This window comes from Athene cunicularia (genome assembly GCF_003259725.1).
Source record: "Athene cunicularia isolate RWA chromosome 5 unlocalized genomic scaffold, athCun1 chr5_part1, whole genome shotgun sequence".
Lineage (NCBI taxonomy): Eukaryota > Metazoa > Chordata > Aves > Strigiformes > Strigidae > Athene > Athene cunicularia.
In genome coordinates, this window is record NW_020799101.1 from 7,832,307 (window position 1) to 7,847,993 (window position 15,687).

Below are 15,687 nucleotides of genomic sequence, written 5' to 3' on the forward strand. Positions count from 1 at the left end.
TGGGCCTGTGTGATTTGGGGTGGGGGAGGAGGGGGGTGCCTGGGGCGGGTGGTTTATGATGGAGTAACGGCTGGGGGGTGCCCCCGGCCTGCCCCCGTGCATCGGGGCCGGACGCCTCTTGGTGTATGCGGTGCCCTGTGCGGTCGGGAGGAGAAAGAGCGGGTCCTGAAGTTTCTTTCCCTCACCGCTGACTTTCCTTTTTCCATTAGGCTAAATGGAAGCACCTCGTGCTTTGCTGGTAGTGATGCTGCCTGCGTCGCTGGTAAAGCGTGAATAAAAACACTCGACTTACACTGTGAGTTCATCCTGTTACTCAGTGAAGCCTGGAAGTTTAGAAAGGCAAACTGTGCTCTCCAAGCAGTCCGAACAGGGGCTGTTGGAGGGTCGACATTGGCCTGGTCACCCTTTCTAGCTTGGATGCTGTGTCTGGGAGAGAGTGAGCTGGGATTGAGCCTGGTGTGAGGGCTGGGTCAGTGTATTGCTAATTTGGGCAGGCACATCTTATTAGGATTGTGACTGGCCACTTACAGACCGTCAGAGTTAAAGTTAGGACTTGTATTAACAGATAAAATGTTTATTAAAAAGTTATACTGGGAAGTACCAGCTGACCTCATCTACGGGTGGTGAAGATCAGGATCTTTTTTTAACAACAGTTTAAAATAAAAAAAAAGAAAAGGTCAGAAGAGGAAATAAAAGGGTTTAGTTTAGTTGTTTTTTTGTTGTTTTATTTCCTGGCAAAAAAGTAAAACAAAACTTTTTATGTTTTGGAAGAAAGTAGAGAAACTACTGCTAAAGCTGCAATACATATATCCTTAAATGATGTTTTATATAACCAACAGGTATTTCAAATGTGCTGTGTTGGAGAATAAACATTTTTCTACAAAATACAGGGACTAGAATTGTTAGTGCTCTTATTATATTACAGACTCATATTGGTTATGATTCTGTAATTCCAAATTAATTTTTCCTATAAATGTATATTTGGAAGAATGCAGAAACACAAGGTCTTTTATTAGTATGCTGGGTTTTGGGTCTGTAAAAACTTTGTTCTTAGAACTAAGCTGTGTCAATGCCATTTATTTCCTAACATTTTAAATGGGTTTGCTGTTTGAGAACAATGGTCAGATTCAGTGAAGTGTGTGTGCACAACAGCTCCTATAGGATAATTGTCATTGTCGACAGAGTAACTGAAAAAGTTTCTCCTTGTGTCTATGCCAAGGATTGCTTTCTAGTTGCTAATTTTACATAATGCGTGTTTAAACTTTATGTGTTGGTTTCTGTTTGCTTAAAGACTGTGGTAGCTATTTACATTTTCCTTCAGATATGTTTTGATGGGGTCAAGTAACAATTCTTCTTGTAGGGAAGGTGGGCCTAGGACTCCTCAGCAGCCTCTGCATATGTAGACAGCGATGCAGGGCCTGGTTGTTTCTTGTGCGTTCTCAGACTTTTTGGAAATTATTATCTTCAGTTTTTGCCACATAAGAGTTCAGCTGTACATGGGATGATCAATGATGTTTAGGTAATTTTTTTTTAATTCCTTAAGTATAAGTGATTTTTTTTTAAATTATTTTTTTTTTCTTTCACTCTGTCAGTCTTGAAGACATGAGTCCTTTGCTGGGCAACCTTGGGATCTGGTCTGTACCTGATTGCATGGGAGGTCTTGTGTAAAACCAGATTGTTGGTACATGCTGGCATCATTTCCTAGCTGGGTTCTGTAGTTTTGATATGCTTTTACTGTAACTATACAAGTAATGGGATTTCTGAGGGTTTTTTGAGAAAAAGGAAAGCAGCTGTGTTGTTGTGAAGTGGCCTGTGCACACTTCTAGGACTTGGTTTTAATTGGTGAATGAAAAGACAGCTTCTGTGTGGGTCAGCTTCTCCTGTGTGATGACAACTCTATTAGTGGGCTTCACACCAGACAAAAATGTGTCAAGACTTGTGAATCAGAGACTTGTTAAGGCCAGGTTTTGGAGGTGTGTTTTGTGACTTGCAAGCAGTTTAGGTGCAAGATGGACAATGGGCGTAAAAGTGCATGTTGCCTGTAGCCGTGTGGGGTTAGGAAGTTCAGCTTTAAACATGCCTTTGACCTCTTCAGACTTTAGCCTGACCCCACTCTCCACTGTTCCCTCCTTCCTGCCTGCAGCTGTTGAAGCCGGGAGCAAGGACACATCTACTGCAGCACTTCACCTACCAACCAAGCAGGGCTGTGCTGGTTCAGATCAGGCAGAAGCATGTTTTGTTAATTTAGGAGACTGGCATAGTCAGCATGCAGAGATGGGACATGTTCAGTGCAGTCTGTAGAGAACCTTAGAGCCTTAATTTAGGGCTGATTATTTAAATATATATTGGAGGTAACTTAGTGCATGGATGTGACCAACCAGTGTGTTGATTATCTTCTATAATAAATGGCAGAGATAGTGAAACTGTGTGTAGATTGATGCTTTGGTAGATAAAGCTTGAGGCTGGGAGTGAAGGATGTCTGACACTGAAATGTTGCTGAACTTCAGGTTATATTTCAGTATTTTGGATGAACTGTTTCTGTCATGTATTTTTGCCTTAGCTAGTACTTTGATGCAAGTTTCAACAAAATATTTTGATGAGAACAAAGCAGGAGATGGGGGATGGACAATTCACTGGAAAAAGAAAGTAAGCCAGTCTTCTGTCACTGAAATAATCATGCTCAAATTGCAGGAAAAATACTGAGTAATTTCATTAGGCTGTCTGAAGGTCCCAGCAGGTAATGTGTTTTCTGCCCTATTTCTAGGACTTGCAGGATATTCGAGTGTTTTCAATGATCAAAATATTTTGTAAGTACTGTCAGGAAGCAAATATTGTGCAGCTGTCCATACAAGTTTGCATGAATGTTTTCTTGAAAACTCTTCAGTCTGATACATTTTTATTCTGTTTCATTGTGTCAGGTGTTTAAGTCATTATCTAGCTTAATCTCCTTTGTGAGACAAACCATCTGTACTGTTGTTTACATCCTTTACAGGGTATACACAAATTTATCTACCCTTTTCATATTAATCTGAAGGCACTGCTTGCAGACTGTTAATATTCTCAGATTTTTCTTATTTTTTATTACACTGTTTGTATTCTTGAAAATGTTTTGAGGTGACCTTAATGTTTAGTTTCTGGCTAGAAGTTGCAACAGATAGAGGCATTAAAGAATTTTAAAACCTCTTAGGCCTTATTGTTTTGCTCTTTGAGACTTGTTTTATATAAGGCTCTGCTGTGGCCTTACAAGGACCCTTGCTATTTTTCTTTAGTTCTCTAGTTTTCCAGCTAAATGAAAACTTAATGAAAATTCAGAACTAAAGGGTTCTGGAAATTCTTTGTTTAATATAGCAACAGAATCTCATCTGTGAAAAAACAGGTGCCTTGAAACACTCATAGTTCTTATGCTGGATGAAACTAGCTGATTAAAAAAATTAGCTTTAAAGTAAAATTATTTTTTTGCTATATTGTTCTTGTGTTCTTGTGTGTAGAAGCAATTGAATCTGAAAATGTTGAGTGTCTTTCCTGCAATTTCACTTTTCTTTTAGATGAATGAACATATCGTTAATACCTGTAGCCACTGCTGTTTTTTTTTCTTCAGCAGAATCGTAATCTTTTTTCTTTTTAGTTTATTACAACTTTTAATTTGCACCTCTCTCTGAAGCTAGCCATAACTACTGTGATATTTCTGTTTTCCCATGCCTGTTATTGCTAGGCAAAACTATCACTCAGCTTCCCATTAAAAAGAAGATGTGGAAGTGCTGTACAATTTGTAAGCTGTTAAATTGGTGAAATGACAACCCAGCATTTAACTAAAATTGGCAAATTGCTTGCTAGATGAAGTTATATGCTGGCAGTACCTGGAATAGGAAGCTTCATATGCTGATTACTTTTTAATAATTTGAGGATCTTTCAGTAATAAGCACATGTGTATGTTTGTTGCTATGGGAATGACTGAGAGCTGGATTTAAGTGTTGTTATTCTTCTTTGAAATCAGAAGGGATAAGCAGATGGCTGTGAAAGCAAAAATTCTTGTTTAGAAACATGCAGCTCTTTTACTAACAAACCTGACTTACTCAAGTTTTGTATACGGTTTGTGAAAGAGTGTTTTTTTTGAGGTAAGTGAAGTTGATTTTACTTTACGCAATATGTCAGTATATCTAAGGAAGAAAGTGATTCAGTTTTGAAAGGGAGGAAAAACAGATTTAAGGAAAATGAATTCAAGTGGTTTAATGCCTTGGGTAACTATTACCATGTATGTGTATTGAATGTTCCTGCTTCAATAATGTTCATAGGAGCCAGATGTGAGTGTAAGGTTGAGAGAGGAAAGGTTTTATAGTTGTGGATTTGGTTTGTTCCCACTGCCCTTCCCTGGAAGAAGTTAGTGATGGGTGTTTCTGGACTTGACATTTGCTGAATGCTGAAAGAGCAAATACAAATGCACAAATGTCAGTTGTTCCCTGTATGCTTCTGTGTGCGTTGCATGGAAATATAAGAGTCACAGCTCACATTATCATGAAGTTTGAAAGATCAAAAGGTCTGAACTGAATTCACAAAAATGAGATTTTAAAAAAGAACATGTAATTTCTTTTTAATCTTTGACAGATCAGAAAGAGAGGGTTTCAGTGTAGTTGAATTTGGATTTTTTTTTTTCTTCTCCAGTTTTTGCTGCTAGACAGTTCTAAGTGAGGGCTGTGATTTTGGATTAATAGTCTGATTTGAGGACCTGAGGCTTTTAAAAGGAAAAGAAAATGCTGGTACCTTAATGATGTTCCTCACAGTACTTCAGGCTTATTTCCTGTGCCTTCCCCTGTAAATTACATTTTTGTTTCCATGACTGTCACTCTGCTGGAGGAGACAATCGGCTTATACCCGATTAAAATGAGTGTAGGAATATATAAATGCAATAAAAAGAATAAGTGCTCTGCTTTTGAATCGGTGATCTGAACCTGTGACTGCAGCTGCTGGGGGGCCCGGAGGCGCTCCCGAGTGTTGGTCACCAGTGACACCCCGTGGACTGAGTGCGAAATAACAGCGTGTGGCCCCCGGCCGGCGGCACTAAAAGCCTTCAGTTCTGCGCCGCAGTGGCTGATAAACAGTCGAACTGGAGAGGGAGGCCTTGCGTTTCCTGCGCAACAGTCTTTGCAGAAAGGTGCGGCTGTCTGCAGGGGCACGCTCAGGTCTTTAGACTTTTATCCTGACAATTTCAGGAGCACGGGGTGAGGAAGCCACCTTATGCTGGAAGCTGCATTCTCTCTGTGCATGTACATGCCCTCTTAGTACAGTCTTAATGCTGCTTCTGAAAAAGTGCAGTAAGCAAATATCATGTCTTGCTATGATCGGTCTGGCCATGTGGTATCTTCCGGGAAGAAATGATGAGCCAGCTTATCTCGTAGTTGTTTGTTTTCCAGTCTGCCTTCCTGTTTGTGTTCTTTGCTGTGCAAGGGCAGTTGTGGGTGCCACGCTGATGAGGTTATAAAAGTAGATGAAGACAGTCAAGGTTTTTGCCCCTGCTCTTCTAATTGGAAACTATTTTGAAAGATAAACTTTATAATTTCTGCTCTAAATTTTATTTATGGTCAATTTATACTCTTTAAGTATTGTGCCAGTATTGTTCTTGAGTAGCTCCCCTCCCTCCTCAGCATTTATTCCTTTGAAGTATTTGTAGATAGCAATCATATCCCCTTTCAGTCTCTCTCTTTGCCAAGCATCCCAATGACTTCTCATAAAATAAACAGTCATTCCCTGGATCATCTAACCCATCCTCCTCTGCACTTGATTATGGTTTCATTATCAAGAGACTGGCTTCAGCAAAGAGCCCTGCTGGCAACCTACTGTGACCCTGCAAAATATGGATTGACTAAAGCATTGAGAAAAAACGTGGCTTGAGAGCAGGATTATTATAGAGAGCATAAAGTTCTTGACTTCGTTTTTTATCCTTGACTAGTTTTAGAGCAACACTGTGTGCCGAAGATGTTGGAAAAGTCTTTGTGGATCTTGGAAAAATAAATTCCCCACCCAGGTTTTAGGGATTTCTGGGTGCTAACAAAACCATGTAGTTTTTGCTGTGATTTGCCAGCAGTGATTGTCTGTGTTGCTGCATACAGTAGATCTCTTGATCAGAAAGTGGTAGAGTATCAATACCTACATACTTGCTCTTTTGTCCTTCCTTTTCACGATTACATTTCTTATGAGTGACTCCTAAATCACTCTTATAGTGAAAAGGCAGTTGAACATGAACTTCCAGTGCAGTATGGTGGAAAATCACTGTGCACTTGGATGTTGTAAAAAGGGGAAAATAATTTATCTGTGTATGGCATGGTTAAAGCTCATACTGGAGTGCTGCGAATGATTCAAGTATAAACACTGTCTAAAGACTCTTGAAAACAGCTGAAGAGGGTGCCTTTATGGGTACAATGTGCACATACGTGATAGCTTAGCATCTTTTATGGAGACTGCAAAGTAAATTCTCTTGAACAGGGTAGAGTCAGTGTAGCTCTAAAACCTTTTATTTCAGCCCCTTCTAGCCTACTGTTGTCACTTAGATGACATCTTTTCCTTTTGTCTGCTACAAAGCATTGAAAAGTGAGCTTAGGGCATGATAAGGATTCAGCAGAGCCTCCAGCTGTCAGGCTATACATGAAGAGCGTGTTTGGAAATTGATAGTCAATGCATGGGTACACAAGGATCTCCAGTTTCTCCTGTTGCTTTGATACTGGAGAGGATCTGACAAATTACCTTGATGGGGTGATGTTCTGGATTAGCTAAATATCAAAAATAGATACAGTAGGATGTGACTGGTGAAGATACCTTAGTTAGTGTTGTGCATGTTCCTGGGGAAGCAAATGAGGAAGAAGAGGAGAAATAATTTCCCCTGCTTAGGCTTGACAGATGTTTGTGCTTGTGCAGATACATCTGGAACTGCAGAGGATTGTTTAGGCAGTGATGTTAGTGTAGTGTTAAAAATTGCCAAGCACACAAATGTCATATTTGGAAAATACTGGTGCTACGTCTGCACATGTAGGGGAATGTCTTCTTATCAGTTCACCAGCAACATCCCAAGTGAATATGAGAACTGCAGTAGCTGATTTAAGCTTGGGTTTTTAAGAAAAGAGTCTTAAAAACATAGCAGTCTTGTGTTTTGAAGAATGAGCTCTGGTAACAAAGTGTACTTAAGCTAAATTACTGTTGTGAAAGAATTTCTAAAACATTCTGGCAAATAAAACATTTCATCTCATAGGTATTTTAGCACCAGTGTGTGGTAGTGGGAGTTATTTTTCCTGCTGTAGCTAAATTTCTTTGTATCCTTTTATTAATGTTGCTGCTAAATTTAGGCTGAAACACCAGGCTTCCTGTGGTGTAGAAACAAATTATTTGGAAGAATTGCAGCCGAAATTATTAATATTTGGGAAGAATCTTCTTACTTATGTTCGTTTTTTTGTTGTTTTTTTTTTTTTGTATGAGGCTGTTGGTACCAAGTGGCAATGTCTAAATTGAAGGAAATAAATGATGTTATTTCAGAGTCATTAAATTATTTGTGCAGCAGCATAAGTAATTTTTTCCTGTCACCTTTCTCTGAAGGGTGGGTGATTGGGGTTGCCCATTCATGTGGTGGGTTTGTTATGCTTAAAATGGCCCTGAAAATCGTCACTCGGAGTCCTTTCTTGTAATCTCAAACTTGAAAGGGTACTGAAGCATTTTTTGATTGTGGAATTTGCAGGTGCATTCCAGTGTTACTGTGGCTTTTGGATTTTATCTTGTAGATGTTCATAACAAGGCTTTTTCTTTCAAAAATCTGCTGCTGACTGTACTTACTCATGTTTGTGTACACAAGTATTATGAGTTGGACAAACACTGTCTTTGTTTTACTGATTAAGAAAGTAAAGAGTGAGTGTTGCATTTTGTTTGGAATTACTCAGTATGCTGTTCTGCCAGAATTGGCACTAGTAAGTGTTTGTAGGCCAAGGTCTTGTTCAAATTCAGTCAGATGAATGCTTTACTTCTGTCGTCTTTATCTGTGAGATGACCATCTTGGTGCATAGCTCTAGTGCCAAGTCAAGCAGCAAGCTGTGTGACCTTTTAACAAAAGAAAATGCTGCTAGTGTGGAGGTGAGAAATAGTTCAGAGAAAGGTACAAACCTTCTCTTGGTTGCTCATGGTTATATTGTGGAAATGTGAATGGAGAAAAACTTCATACTATGTGCAGGAGAACGCTGTACCCTACATGTTTGATTTCCAGCAGTTGCTGGCTGTATGTAATTGAGAGACTGATTAGTTCTGTATCTTGTGCTTGTGGTCACAAAAAGTAATGTCAGGATGGTGTCTATGGTGGGAGGTGCTCACAAGATAAAGGAAATTACTTTTCTGTAATCAGTGTGGTCTGATGAGATAAACACAAATGCAGAAGTCTGAGACTTGCATTCTCTTCAAGTTTTGAAGTGGGTTGACTGAATAACCGTGGTTACGTTGCAGACACCAGGACACAAAGGTGCTGCGTTCTGAAGCTGTGAGTTACCTGGCGTCTGCTGGAGTTGGGAGGAGCACTGATGTTTGCATAGCATGTGGGCAGTGAAGTCTTCTGAAGCTGGTGGGATGTGCACATCATCCACCTGCTATCCCTCATGGAGGTGTTAACACTGTGCTGGGTCCTGTCGCAGGAGGAGGTCTCTGTCAGCTGGCCGTGACTCCCCTGCTGGATGCTTACCCTTCTTTTAGAAGGTGGGCTGGATGCCTCACCCCACATGTTGTCAGTGTGCTGGGCTGGAGTACAGGTTAGGCACTGTCTGTGCCTGGGAGGAGAGGGCAGAAGGGAGGAGTCAGCACAAATCTCATATTTGACCCCCTCTCTCGGAGACTTAACTCCTGTGCAAAAGCCAAGGCCCAGTGCTAGGACGGTTTTCTTGGCAGCTCTGGCCTGTCCTGTAGAATCCACCTGCAGATGCACAGTTTGTCATTTACCTGTTCAGAGGCCGTGAGCGTGCAATTTGGGCATAGCTCAGCTTTTGCAGAGGGCTTTTAAATACAGTATTCTTTACAAAAATAAAGGAGACTATATAGAATTTAAAAGATAAATGTCCCGATTACAGTCTCTCTTTCTGTAATTTAACCTTTGCCTGGGAATCTTTCGGATCTGTCTTTATACGATAGGATTGCTTCTGCTGCAGCTTCTGTCAGCTTGATCTGAGAATAGCCGTGGGAGTAAAATAGAGCATCTCTTATCCTCTTACTTCCTTGCAGTCTCCTTTATTGGATGACCGCCTCATCAACACCTGGATACAATGACATCCTCTGCCTGGTGAGGTCACTGCTAGGAAACTGTCCCCTCACAAGGAAGTTCTCAGGTGGATCCAGCTGCTCATGTCAGTGTGATTTTGGTGACAGAGGGCTTGCTTTGCTGCTCCTCTGTGAGTAGGTCTCTGTCACTAGCATGGAATCGAATGAAAGAGAAGTCTGAAAAAGGAAAATTCTCAAACATGTATGAAGTAGCTTGACACAACTTCTTAGCATATTGAGGAACTGTATTTCCCATGTTTTATGTCAGGATTTCCTAAACTGTCCTAGAGAAGGTAGTTTAGGTATCTGAGCATCAGATTTTTTAAAATGTGGACTTAAATTTGAAGCCAAAATTAGTATTTTGAGAAATTTTATAGTTTTATATGTTGTTTTCTGGCTTATTTGAATTTTTAAATTATATTATTCTACACTTAGATTTTTCTTATCTGAGTCCTTTGCAGCTTTTTACCAATCCCTTTGGTTCGTGAATTTATAGCAATATCAATATTGATTGAGATTGATATAAGTTTCAGTTGCTCAAGTTTGAATATTAAATTAATTGCAATTTGGATCTGAAGGCATACCTAAATATTCTAAATCTTGCCTGTGCCTCTGCTGTATTTTCCATTGTTGGATGCAAGATGTGAATAGTTCTTTCTGGTTGGAATGTAAAATCTTACACCTAATTTTAAAAGTTCTCTTTTGATGAAAATAGTCAATGTATGGTTTTTTTTTTTGATTTGTGCATTTAAAACTATGCCTGGTCAAATATAAAAGTTATTTTTGTGTTCTCTCTGTAGGGATATCTGGTATAACATTCAAAAAGAGGTTTTCTATATTGACATGAACACCTGCCTATTCCCCTGAAAGATGAGTACATAAAAGTTGTAGTTTCCTTTTTTTTTAGATTATCAAACCCCAAAGCACTGAGCTCCTGTGACTTTTTGCCTTTGTTCTCTCCTAGCTCTGACTCTTATTTTTTCCCTCTAACCAATACCGCAGTTTAAGGCCAGTTCCTTGGCTCTCTGTCCCACCTACATCTCTTCTCTTCATTGCTGAACAGGATTGTACCCCTCAGGTCTGTACTGGTGGGAGGGTAGGAGTTGATTTCATGAAAGGCAGATAGTTTGATAGACCTAATTTTTTTTGTTCTTATCGACTTTGTTGTGGCAGCATTTTATCTTTGTCCTCCTTTCAGCTCTCTTGATATATTTTTCTCTGTACTGCAAATGCAAAATTACGTGGAGTTGTTTTCTTGCTGTGCTTTGTGTTTGGAAGCTAGATGTAGCTGATTTGAAAGGATGAAATAATTCCCTTGGCAGTTTACATCTTGTCTGTGCGCTTTAGCCTCTTGCGCATCTTATTCCCTTCCTGCTTGATAGACTAAATGCTGTTCTCTTTGCCTAAAAATGGCTTTGTGAAAATGCTGGAAAAACACCTTAGCTCTCTGCTTTGGTAAAATAACAAAATCAACTATAGGAGTTTATATCCTGCAGAAATTATGCATGCCTGATGGGTGTTTTGTGCTTCCCCTCAGCGCTGAGATCGTTGGGCTGATCCATCTTCTGTTGCGAAGTGGTGCCAGTGAGGAGAGGTCTCGAAAGGCATTTTGCATTAGTGAAGTGCAGCGTACTAATGTGTTCTCCTCAGCCAACCTTGCGCTTTGCGGTTTTGTTTTAAAATGCAAACCACATGTAATGTTGCATGCATGAATTGCTTTCCACTGCCCAGAGCTCCAGGTTTGTTCTTAGTTTGTTCTTGAACTTTTAATAATAGTGAAAATAAAGGGAGGGTCTCTTTGTATTGTTTATAGTAGGAAAGAACAGCGCAAGATTTCATCTGCCGCTGTTCAAATCCCTTGCTATTTTTGGTATTTGACCTCTGCAGAGAAGATTGCCAAAACTACAGGTTGTTTTCATTTTTACAATGTGTTTCTACCCTCCTACTCTTGAGTTACTATTACATTACTGATTAAATCTTTGAGAAAGTTCCATTTCTCCTGCATTTTCCATGGTATTCTTCAGAGAGGTAATTTTATGTTTCTGTATGTTGTTGAGCTAACATTCTCTTTTGGAAATGAGAACTGTGCAATTTGGCAGCATCTTGTGTACACCACTAAAAGGAGAAGGGAAATAATTTATGAATTGCTGCTTTATTTTTTGAAAAACTTTCTGGATTGAAGAGGGCTCGTGAGCCTGTTGGCTTGAGTTGAGACTGCAGCGTTTAGAGGACTGCACAAAGAGCACAGCAGTATACGCTGAGACAATATTACATGTTTAGTTTGTGAGGATAGGTGCTTACCTTTCATTTCTCCATCACTGGAGAGGCCTCTGGCTGTTTGCTTCTGGTCTTGCTGTGTGGTTGTTTCCACACTCCACTAGTGAGAAATACATACTAAAGGCATCTGACAATCCTGCCCTGCCTCTTTGGCATCCCTTCCACTTCACACCTTCTATTCTAAAAATCAAGCTTATTTCTTTCTTAAAGGAGCCTTGTAGGATGCCCAGGAGGTCAGAATATTTTAGATTATTTCAAAGTACTGTATTCTGAGTTCCTGAAATGTAATGAGTTTTGAGTGTCCTTCAAGAAGCTTATTGTTTCTGGTAGTTGTGTTATCAAGGGGACGTGCAGGGGTTGCATATAACTGTGAAGTTAATTCATAGAAAAGATCCCATGAATGTAGTTTCAGAGGCCTAGATACGGTAACATGGAAGCTTTCGGGTTAATGTGTAGAAGGTGACTTCACCTTGCTCAGGGGTGTAGATGAAAGATGCAGCTATTACATGCCAGGAATGGTGATCACAGAGATTGGGATTGGGCTACTTCTTCAAACACAAGTAGAACTGGCTGTAGCCAGATGCCGTCAGCCACATAGTGGTATTTTCCTGGCACCTTAACATCACCTGGAGTTTGTGTTGAGACTGTAGCTCCAGACAGTGGGCTACTGCGAGCTGAAATAAGTGAAGAACCTGAATTTAATTAACTACCTCATGTTCTGAGCAGGGGAGGTACCTTGGGAAAAGATGTCATGGCCACTGCTCTCAGCGATTTCTTCTGCAACCGAAACAGCTCAAGAGCAAGCTGTCAGTGCCCTACAAAGGCTTTGTGGCAGACAGTTTGTCAAATTAGCATGAGCGGTTTTTCTCACTGATCATCGCAATTGGCTGTTGTGCTACATCCAAAGTATGTCAGGTTTCAAAGATACTGAGCCAAAGGATTCTTTGTGGCCGAAACAAACCAGATAACGTGTGTTGTTGAATTAAGGGGTGCTGAAATAAAAGTGCTTCACTCCTTCAGAGCAGAGCACCTTGTGCGTTGGAGGTGGCTGCAGTCCAGTGCTTAGTTATCTCCTATTGTGTTTGGAAGACCATTGTTTCCTATTTGTCTAATAAATTTAACACAGATCCTATTCCTGCCATTTAAACTTTCCCATCAAAATACAACAGTAACTTCCCCTTCTGAAAAGGAAGGGCTGGCAGCTACACCCTGAAGTTTGAGCATGAATTGTTTATATAACCTTCAATCACAATTTCAGAATAGTCTGAAGACTTTCTTACTAGGGCAGACATTTTCCTGAGGTTTTAGCAAAAACCTGGCTGCCATCAAATGCAATTTTAAGGCATCTTGGTTGTTGAGTTGAAATAGAATTGAAAACTGTACCCTCCAGCTTCCTGGTGATATAAATTGCACATCTATCTGGAAACATGAACAGCATTTTCTGGTATTTCAGAATAGCTGTACCTATGTCATTCAGGGGTAAAAGCTTAAGAGCTATCTTGGGCTAGTTTTATTTCCCAGAAAATATTATTAAATCTGAACGAACATACTTTAGCAGACTCTGGCTTTTTACAACTTCTAGGTACTTGCAGGTTCCCTCCCCTCCTGAGCAGTAAAAGCTCTGACATGAGTGTTGTAGAAGCTGCTCATTGAATAATACTCTATCAAAGTCAGTAATATTTAAACAACTGTAACTTACTTTCCAAATGGATGACATTTGTCAGGAACATGTCTGTTTGAGTTTACTTGGGCTTTTGAGTATAAAAAGTCTGAATATTTAGAGCTGGAAATTCAGGTCAGTCTGGAAAACTAAATTTTTCTTACAAAAGGTTTACAGAGAGAACCCAATTTTTTCAGTAACCATAGCACTACAGCATAGCTGGCTTTTGAAAACTCCTTTCTCCACCTTCAGGCATGTGTTCTGGAAATGGTATTTAAATAGAAGCATACATTGTAATTCTTCATGAAATTGGGTTAAGTAGAAGTTGTCCTTTTCAATATTAAAATATTTTATTTCTTAATTTTAAATTGTTTATTTGCATGGGAGTTTAGTGGTTTTGTGTTTGAGCACTGTATCAAAGCAGTGTTTGAGAACAGTTCGCTTTATGTAATAGTTCTAGTAAAAGCTTGTTCCATTTGAGGACATACCCAGGAAAGTAAGAAAGAAGCAAGCTCTGTGGGTAGGATTGTACGCAAGCTGATGCCAGAAAACATGTTGAACTTCTTCTCTTCAGAGGGGAAAGGAGTTTCCACAGGATGTCTGCGTTTTATGGCAAAAATTACTTGTAGATGTGCTCTGAAAGGTTGCTTTGATGTAGAAGATTAACCTGGGGACCTCATTGTCAGGATATTACTGAGGCAAATAGCTTAGTGAGATTATTTGTGATTTGGGAATTAAGCTTTTATGAGTGTGCCTACTTAAGCTGTTTTTTAAGAATTTGCTCGTTTGTCACATGGCATCATGAATATTTGTGTGTACTGAACAGGAGGGAAAGCAAAACCCTGAAACTAAAAACACCACCAAGAAGAAAAAAAAAGCAGAATGCAGTTTTGTCATAGCAACTTTTTCTTTGTTGCTGGTCACTCATGGACCATAAAAAGAATTACCCAAAAAGTAGTAGTACGTGGAAATTTGCTCCTTCCATCCCTAAAAATTCAGCCTGAAGAGTTTGCAGAATTTGTGGTGGGACAGCTGGGAAGGCATGAGAACATTTTCTTGGATTCTGGGTCTGCCTGATTTTTACTCCATTTCTGTTTGGATTTTTTCATAAAGAGTCCTTTCATACACGTGGTAACTAGGATTGGGTGCTGGCCTAGTCCTTAGGGAAATAAGGAGATTTCTGAGTACCGCTTTACCCTTTTTTTTGTATTAACTGAAATATCTGTGCTGGTGAGAAGTCACTGGAGCACTGACCCCCTGGAACCTGCTGTGATTTCCTCAATGTTCATTTTTTTAACACTGAAGAGTAGTCTAATTGAACCTGTAATTTTCACAGAAGTCATTCATGTGGATGATTATGCTTGCTTAACATACCCCACCTACATCTTTCTTTTAAAAATGACTGTGGTTTGTGAACTCACTAAAACCATTTATTGTTTCTGGTGGCAAATATCTCATTTCAATTTAAATGCTTCCGTACTTTTTCTGACTCTAAATTGATGAAAGCCTTTGCTGCAATTACAGAATTGAATTTTCCTTTGTGTTATAGAAAGGAGAACATGCTTTTTAAATTTTTTTTTTTAAAGGGCACAACATTTTTTTTTTAAGAAAAGAATCTATATATGAGAGGGTTGAGAGAATATTTTAAAATTTTGTTTCTGTTTGGTAAAATTTGAATTTACATACATCACTGAAATAGTATGGGTTTCTAGGAGGGTTCAGTAGTGCCAGAGAAGAATTGCCTATGAAGGGAAGATTTTTATCAGTTGCACTAAGAGCCAGCATTATGTGGTTTTCTAGTAGGCTCCAAAAACATTTAGGTTTTTAGAACTGATGAAAAAGCCGAAGGTGCTTAATTCCAGTGAATTCCACTGATGTCATGTGGCCTGTTGAGGTGGTGTGTGGTATGCTGACAGGTGTTTATGTGCGTCATTGCACACCTAAATACTTGTAAAATTTGTCTCATCTGGCTGTTTCAGACTGTAGTTCTACATAATTTTGGTTTTGTTCTCTGCTTACCCTTTGTGCGTCCCCCAGCAGAAAAGTTCACCTAAGAAGAGTCCTGCAGTTGTACTGATGCAACTATTTGTGGGCTGTGCCTCTGAGCAACTTTTTAGAACAATTATTCCTCCTTAGGTAGTGGTGGTGACTTCTATTTTGTTTCTGCTTGTGGAGAACATCACTTTACTGTTTACTTTATAAAAATAATAAAGCAAATTTAGCTAAGTGACTTTCACAGGATTCACAGACAGACTATTTAATCTTCTAAGGGGATTATATGATGTAGTGCTTACAGTCACAAGAGACTGAACTCCTTAACTCGGGGAGCCCTTTCCGGTTCTATGTTTCTGTAAATGAAATTGTAGTGCGTAGGACACCAGGATAACTGATTTTTTTTTTACTTCATGTGTTATCTCTGCACAAGATGCTCTTCCATACATATTTTTAAAGCTAATATTATTTAGAATGTCATAATTAAA

At 39.4% G+C, this 15,687-nt stretch overlaps 1 protein-coding gene across 3 annotated transcripts in view; it reads left to right on the forward strand.

The window, feature by feature from the left end:
• The first annotated feature begins 138 nt into the window (after window positions 1-138).
• The window catches only part of WDR89 (WD repeat domain 89), a 26,071-nt gene continuing 10,522 nt past the window's right edge, over window positions 139-15,687 (forward strand). For 2 of the 3 annotated variants that reach the window (XR_003398485.1, XR_003398486.1), the window contains exon 1: window positions 139-295. The gene's annotated coding sequence lies outside the window, so the exon portion shown is untranslated. Of the gene's footprint in view, window positions 296-15,532; window positions 15,577-15,687 lie in introns of those variants that run through there. The other variant, XM_026849404.1, reaches the window with a different exon arrangement.